We start from the raw sequence: 8,369 nt of genomic DNA on the forward strand, positions 1-8,369 counted from the left end.
TTCTTGAGGTATCCTGCTGAACCCGTCAGATTCATGTTAAGATCATTATTTTGCCTTCAAATGTTTAAAATCTAAGTATTTTGTTTCAAGACAATGTTGAACAACATCATGACTGGGCATGGTGAACAATTAATTCATTATACACATATATATTTGCATCTTTATTATAGTGATTATTTCCATGATTCCAAATATTGTCCTTGGGCGATTCAAAATATACATGCATTGATGAATTTGCCCTTCCGATCTTGGTGATGATGACCATGGTTATTCTAATACATGAGACAGATATTCAACCTCTATCTGTGTATGTAATGATAGTTTCTCTTGGTGACCTGAAGTACACGAACTGTTCAAATTGTTGTTGGAAAACATATGATTCAATTGCAAATAAGATCAGATCTATGGATTAATTTACTCGGTTGCATTAAATTTGTTCCATTATATTCTATTTGCTTTATACCTTCGTGTTTCTGTTGCCTAAATTTTTTTTCGTGTCTTCCCCCCCTCTCAGAATTATGATTATTGTTCATGATCATTTGCTTTCCTTGGATTAAAACTGTGGACTTTTCAATATATTTTATTTGGTGCTGGTCATCATGATAGGCTACTTGATGACTGATATCATTATTGCAAACAATATATGTGTCTCTCACTGGATCTGCAAGGCATATTTAAAATAATTGCTGAAAGATAAATTATCTGTGTTCTTTACTCCAGAGAATTATTATCTTTATTCCATAAACCTTTAAAATATCACCTGTTTTTAAATAGGGACAGGATCCGGGGAACAGCAAAACTTGTTCCAAGTGCCCAAGTGTCCTTTAGGCTTATATTTCTCAATTTCTTCAGTCTCCTCCCACCCGCAATATATATTTATTGTTTATTTGCAGTAATTTTTCCAGATACAGATCTCGGTGTTATATTACACATGGAAAACACCAAAATAACAATACAACCATAACATTATAGTAGTGCACAGCGATTGTCTGATTAGATAAGAAAAGCTATATGCTTAGTATGTCACATGCAAACAATATCACTATTCTGAAGCTTGTTAGGAATGACTTAACCGAGGAGATGCCTAGGTAGTAAGTCCAGCCAGAAAGTTTTCTGAGTGGCTGGATGTGTTACAACACATCTCTGCCCAGTTATGTAATGCAAAAAGCGGTTCCATGTGTCTGCAAATTTATCTCTCTTGCCTCTCATAACATGATGCCTTTAAATCTGTTTCCTCCTTATTGTTTACATTAAGGAAACTTTTAAAATGCAAAGAACTGAAAATTTACCCCCATCAGCATTTGAGCCTGGGAGTGTCTATAGGATGGCGTTTGGATTTATGAGTTGTGATTCCATTTCCAGCTTAGTGCAGAACAGCAATGAAAACACCTGTTTTCAATATGTAATGGTGCCTTCTATAGAACTTTTGCTGTACCAAGATAACAGGGTTTTGTTTTTGTTTGGTTTTTTAAGAAATACAATACTCTATGCCAGGCACCCCCAAACTCGGCCCTCCAGATGTTTTGGGACTACAATTCCCATCATCCCTGACCACTGGTCCTGTTAGCTAGGGATTATGGGAGTTGTAGTCCCAAAACATCTGGAGGGCCGAGTTTGAGGGTGCCTGCTTTATGCCTTCCTTTCCTTCTTTATCCTAATGTTGTTTGCAAAATAATAATAAAAATACATGAACAATGGGTGTGGAAAATTGAAAGGACTACAAGCTTAGGCTTCAACTCCAACTCCTGGCTAGCAGCCGTGGGGCTGGATGGAGCATTGTAGCCATCACTACATCTCCAGCCCTCCTGTTTGTGTTGGTCGGGGTGGAAGGTAGGGAGGCATACCTGCTGGTGCAGTGAAGAGGCCTGACTCAGGTCCATTGACATCTCATGACAGCAGCACTGATGGCTCAGGACCTAGTGGATACTCCACTGGCTCGGCCCAGCCTCCTCCCTGAAATGCCTCATTTCATGGGCTCCCACCAGATACTGCCAGCAGAAATGCCACCAATCTCAGCTTCCATACACCATTTGAGCAGGTGCATAGGGGCACTCCTTGCTGGGGCCAGTCAGGGCTGGGTAGAGGGACACCTACAAACCCCCTACAGCACAGTGGATGGATGGTGGTGATTAGATTACTCTGTTAGATGGCTTGAAGAAGAAGTAGACAAATTTGTTGAGATTAGGCTGTCATTTGCTATTCGTCACGTTCGCCAAACTGTATTGTATGGAGGTCCTATCATTAGGCAGCACAAAGCAGCCATCTCAGGCTGCAGATACTAGGAGTCGCAGAGCTGTGGCAAGGAGTTGGAAGACCGAGCTATATGTGTGCCCTGTGACCCTAAATTTACTTGCTGTGACCAAGGACACTGTTCCATCACTAGCGCTGAAGGAAGATGCAATTGTTTTGTTTGATCGGGGCTTCTGCACATAGAATTTGGAGCGGGGATCTTGGCTGTCTCAGGTGGCAAAATGTCTTGTGCTAGTCATGTTGGATGCAGAATCTCTCAAAACCCCCAGCATTGAGGATAGGCAACATAGGAGAACTATTGCGTCCAAGTCTTGCTTGTGAGCTTCCCAGAAGCAGCAGGCTGTTTGCTGTTGGAAACAGAACAAATTAGATGGCGCTGGCAGGGCACCTACAGGCCACAGATTTCACAACTGATGCAACCTCAAATAGTTGCTGTTTTTCTTCTTCCTTTGTCCCCCAGCAGGTACACTAAGAGTGACTTTTAGCAAATGTCACTACATTTAGCTAACGATCGATGACTGATTGTGCAATTGTTTCAGCGTATGAGCTACAAATGTGGCTGGATTTTAGAGCACTGTTTGCAACATTTCAGAAATAGGCTGCACACAATGGGTGGATCTGAGAGCAGGAGAGCTTGTGGTGAATAGACTATGGCTGTGATCCAAAGACCATTTGCTACATAGAGCTGCTGTTTTGTTTCACAAATATCTAGCACAAGTATCTTAAATAAGCAAAACAGGGCTGCATATATATATTTAAAATATTTGCATTTCCCCTGCAGCTTTAAGCGATTTTGTAGGGTTACTTTTCCTTTGCATATTTACTGTGGTTAGTCACCTTGAGGCTCAAGCAATAAGGCAGGATACACTTTAGAATATTTTAATGAAACACAGAATTCTGCAACCTGTATAAAGGATGCAAATTTGACAAATGAGAAGAGTCCTGCTGGACCATCAAGTCCAGTTTTCTGTTCCCAGAATGGAGAGCCACATGCCCATGGGAAGTCCAGAAGCAGGACATGAGTGAAATAGCAATAATATAATATAATATAATATAATATAATATAATATAATAATATAATATAATATAATATAATATAATATAGAATATAATATAGCACTCTCCTGCTCTGTCCCACAGCATACTGCCTCAGATACCAGAAGACACATACAGCTATCATGAGCCTGTAGGACTCTTCTTGCATTCTCATCCACATCCACTTCCCCACTCAATTCGTGGTCCAAACCATTGTTGGAGGAGATCCCTTGGAACTGCAGCTGAGAAGGTGCAAAATGAGCAAAGCAAAACACCTGGTGCAATGTTGCACGATGTTGGAACCAGGGGCACCTTGAATGACTGCTACCAACCCTCCAGGTACAAAAATGTGCAGATGTCTCCAGTCTGCAACAGTCTGGTGGTAAATGATGTTCAGAAATGGGTCTCTCACCTGCTCACATTTACTTGTGCTGCGCTGTTATGAGAGAAGCAAGGGAAAGGCTTATAGCTGAGCAGACCTGCAAAGGCTTCAGGCTTTCTAAAGGTAGGAAAGGCTCATTCAGGGGGGAAAAAATACTAAAAATACTCAGGTCTCCTCCAGAGAAGCTGTGAATGCAGCACGCAAATCAGCAGTGCGCAAGGACAGAGAAGCAGAAAGAAAGGAGACCGACAGCAGCTGGAATAGAAAAGGGAATAGGTGGGCAGGCAGAAAAGCGGGAGCAAGAGCAAAGAACAAAGAAGTGAGGAATGCCGAAGGGAGAGACAAAGAAGCAGGAAATATGGGAGAGGAGGAGACGGAGGCTGGTGCGGGGGGTGGGGGAGGAAAAAAAGGTGATAGACATGCAAGGAGACACAAAACACGAATGAGAGACAAGCGGGAGAAAGCCGAATAAGCACAATTTGTATTAGAAAATGGTAATATTTATTAGATGTGCCTGGATCTATTCTAGCAGGTAAGCCTGAGCTGCTTCTGAGCCACAAATCTCAGGATACTTCTGTTTTAGATAGGTCCTGTGGTCCTTTATCTGCCATCTCTTTGTTTCTGCGGCTGGCTTTGGGTTCTCTCTCTTTATCCTGTGGGCCCCTCCCACGCACAACATGATGCCCCTGATCTTTGGGCTCCTCCAGGAACCCTCTTTATTGAGCATGGGTCCTCATTTGCTTGCACAAAGCTTACTTGGAGGTTAGATTATACCTGGTCTTTATGAAGGATTCCTTCTCATTTCTTTGTGGGGCTGTTGTAGGACAATGGGCATTCATCCTGCATTCTTCCTGTTTCACCTCTGGGGTTGCTTTTACATGTTCCTCTTCCTCATTTGTTAATCCAACAATTTTCAGTGCATTTCCTCATCATCTTAACCACTGAAAGTCTGTTCCTTTTTTTAAAGTGGATTTTTTTTTGGTGGTACGGTGACAAAGTGCTTTATTCTACTTTAATTGTGCAAACCTGATGTTCCAGCATGCATTTGAATCCATCCCATAAAATGCATCCCATAAAATGTGGGAGTTGTCCTGCTCTCGAATATACAAAATAAAACATTTTTGCTTCAGAATCACTGGATAAGCCACAGCCCCGGACTAGCTAAATTTCCAAACTGATCCAGTTTTATCTTCAATTTTTTTAAATGGAAAGGTCAGTATTCTAGTCCTGTTTGAGAACACCCCATCTACAAATATCTTTTAAAAACTCTGCTTGCTTGGTTTCAATTCCTGCTACCTTGTACTGTATTGCTTTATACTGTAAAGCTTTGTTTTGTAATAGCCTAAGGACCAGAAACAAACATATCTATTTCATTGCTACCCACCACCACCCATTCATTTCAGACGAGGCCCAAAAGAGAAAGTTTGGAGATATGAGCCCAAATTGAAGAAGAAGACAGGGAAGAAAATGCTATTCTACTGAGCACTGCTGTCAAATCTTTTATTTCAAGCACTTTTGGATTAAACAAATAAATCTGCCAATATCATAATGCTACTATACAAATCTGTGGTCAGACTGCACTTGGAATCATAGAATAGAATTGTAGAGTTGGAAGAGACCATGAGGGTCATCCAGTCCAACCCCCTGCAATGCAGGAATCTTTCACCCAGAGTGGGGCTGGAAACCACAAGCCTGAGATTGAGAGTCTCATGCTCTACTGACTGTACTACATGTCGTTCTGGTCAACCATGCACACTTACCTGGGAGTAAGTCCTATTGAACTCAGGACTGCACTGTTGCTATTTTTACCTGGTCTCAATGGCCTTTAATGTAATTTCAGAAGGAAGTGGGCTTTGACCACAGGGATGCACAGAATTCAGAACGGCAATGATTAAATGTGTCAGTCAGATGCTCCCCACCTTCCCCTTCCCATTCCCCCAACCCTTTTGCTTCTTTTCTCCCAGCCAAATGAGTGGTGGCAGTTCAGGGTGAAAGCCAGGAGTTCAGGGTGAAAGAAGAACTTTGTGCCAGCACAAAGTGGGCTCTGCTTTCCGTTTATCATTCTGTGCTTCATTCATCTTGCTGTGATGAGCTGTTGTAATGGCATTGTTTACATAACTGCACAGGGCTTTAAATCTCCATCTTTGGACTAGTGCTGCTGTAATACCATCCCGTTATCGGTGGGTATATTTATATTGCACCTTTGCATTGTATTCCCTTGGGAGTGCATTTTATCACAGGCATACTTTGCTTCTGTATAGCTATTAAAGAACTCTGGAGATATTGATTATAGTACTATGAACTGCTTGCCATTAAGAATTTTAAAGGCCTGTGACCAAAATATAAACAGACTTTATAGCTGGCTTGTTCCTCTAATAATATCTGTGCTTGCTGCTAGATGCAGAAACTCTCATGATAACCATGATGTAAATAGATTCTCAGTGTTTCAGACAATACTTATTAGTGTTCCTCATTTCCCTGATGGATAGAGAGCCAAAGTCTAGTGGGACTCTTTCCCAAAGCAGTACATTTTCAACATTCACAGAAAGCCCATGCCTTCTGCTCATGTGATTAGAGGCAAATAACAACATCTGAGAGAAAGATCAAGATGCTTAAGAAGCAACCAACAGTCAGAAGGACCAAAGGCAGGCCCACATAGCTCAGGATAGGCAGAAGGTCAACTTCCAAGGATGGTGGTGAGGGAACATGCACTTAGGCATGCAGGAAGCTCATTGGTGAGACGAATCATTCAGATGGAAGATTATGCTCTGAAGCTGAGGTTTTATAAAGTTTAGTGGAGCCAGATTAGATGCCAAATCAGCTTGTATTGCAACTTAGATGATGCCTTTGAAAAAATAATGCAGTCAATACAAATTGTGTCAGGAATGTGGTGCAGGGCAGAGCGCGGATTGTGCCAGAGTCTGGTTAGCTTCTAGGATTCCTAATTCAAGGCTCAAGATATGTATCCAAGCAAACAGAGATGAAGTTCCCCAGCAGATTTTTAGGGTTGCACTACTTTAGATGTGGAGGTGTGTGCTGGAGCCTCTAGCATTCATTTTTGTAAACATGTAGTTGGGCGCAAACGATCAGGTTGAGATGTTGGAAACCAAGCAAACACACAGGCAGTCACCATCTCAAATGGAACTGTAATGGAACTGGGTGGTTGGAATCCATGATGTGGTTCTACACTGGATGCATGGAAAGTTCTCACATGGGAAAAATGCTTAGGAACAGTTAGGTGTCAAGATGGGTGGTCTGCGGTTTATCCACAGACTTGTAAGACAATTAAAGCAGGCCAGAAACAGACAGACACTCAGAGAGTTGAGTTTAAGTCTGAGACCCAAGTTGCTCAGACTGAGGAGCCAGCCAGGCCTAAGTGGACACATTTCTGTATCCAAGAATGTTCTATTGGCTCCTTCTGTCACCTGATCCATCCTGAGCTGCTTTCTACAAACCAACCAACCAACCAACCCAACCCAACCCAACCCACCTCTGGTAATTTGCATTGGTAACACAGATGCACAACAGAGCAGTGCTCAACAACTCCTCATCTGATTAGTGTTTTCACTTATTTTAAGATTTCATTTTTATATTTTTGTAGCTTGCTTTGGCACAGCAAACATGGTGCTTGCTGAGTCCTACAGGAAGAACATGCCACCTTTTCAGATATATGAACTGGGCCTCAGTTTCTGAAATCTCACCAGCATTTCCCAGCTGACTGAACTAGCTTTTCTCCAGAATGGATGAGGGTAAGCATTTTCTGGAGGGCAAAGCTGGCTGGAAGGGAAGTCTAAGTTGCCCCAGAGTACTCCATTGTCAGTCTGATCCTTTGCCTGCCAAACCTATCTCTGCTCATTCTGCAGGCATGCTAGAATAACTTATTACGACACTGTACTTTCAAATACTATATTAATTTCCTGACTCTGTACAGTAATATCTTACAGCTGGTTTGAATAAACATTCCAAACTGATGCATTTATTCTTCTTCTTCTTCTTTTAAAAAAAGAAAATAAAAAGGCAATGCCAAAGACGTTTTGTTTTTATTGAGTGCTTACTGTCATTGCATTTGACACCAGATATAAAAAGAACAGCTTCTAAATGGTAATTACTCTTCAGGCATTTATTCGCTTTTACTGTTGGGTTGCATGTTTGGTGGGGGACGTTAGCATAATGCTAAACAGAAAGAGGATGAGAGAGAGGGAGAGAGGGAGAGACAAAAGGTAATTGGTTCATGGTATTAATTTTCATGAGTTATTGCACAGTTTGGTCTCACTAAAATGTCATTGTTATTTTTTCACATTTCAAATAAAATATGTCTGTATTTTTTTATCCAAAGCAGGATCTGTTTATGGAACTCGAGTTGCTTCTGACATTATCACGCTGATATAAAAATATGGGTCTGATGATGCAAAGGCTAACCAAATAAACAGGTCTGTGTGTGCCAGCCCTTTGTGGAAACATATTGCTCCAGGTATCATTGGCATTTTGACTGACAGCTAATTTGTTTTTTAATACTCTATGGAAAAAAGAAGATCTAAGTTAAAGTTGCCATCTAAGACACAAGCTCATGGTATCAGGATTGGTATCAGGAAACCCCTTGTGTCAAGCTCTGTTTCAATAACCAAATTTCAATCATATGCACCAAAAGGGAATTTTGTGGGCCTGTTCAGAGGTAAAGGCAGCACAGCACTGCTAGGAAGAA

Source organism: Podarcis pityusensis (genome assembly GCF_964106645.2).
Source record: "Podarcis pityusensis genome assembly, chromosome: 12".
Classification (NCBI taxonomy): Eukaryota; Metazoa; Chordata; class Lepidosauria; order Squamata; family Lacertidae; genus Podarcis; species Podarcis pityusensis.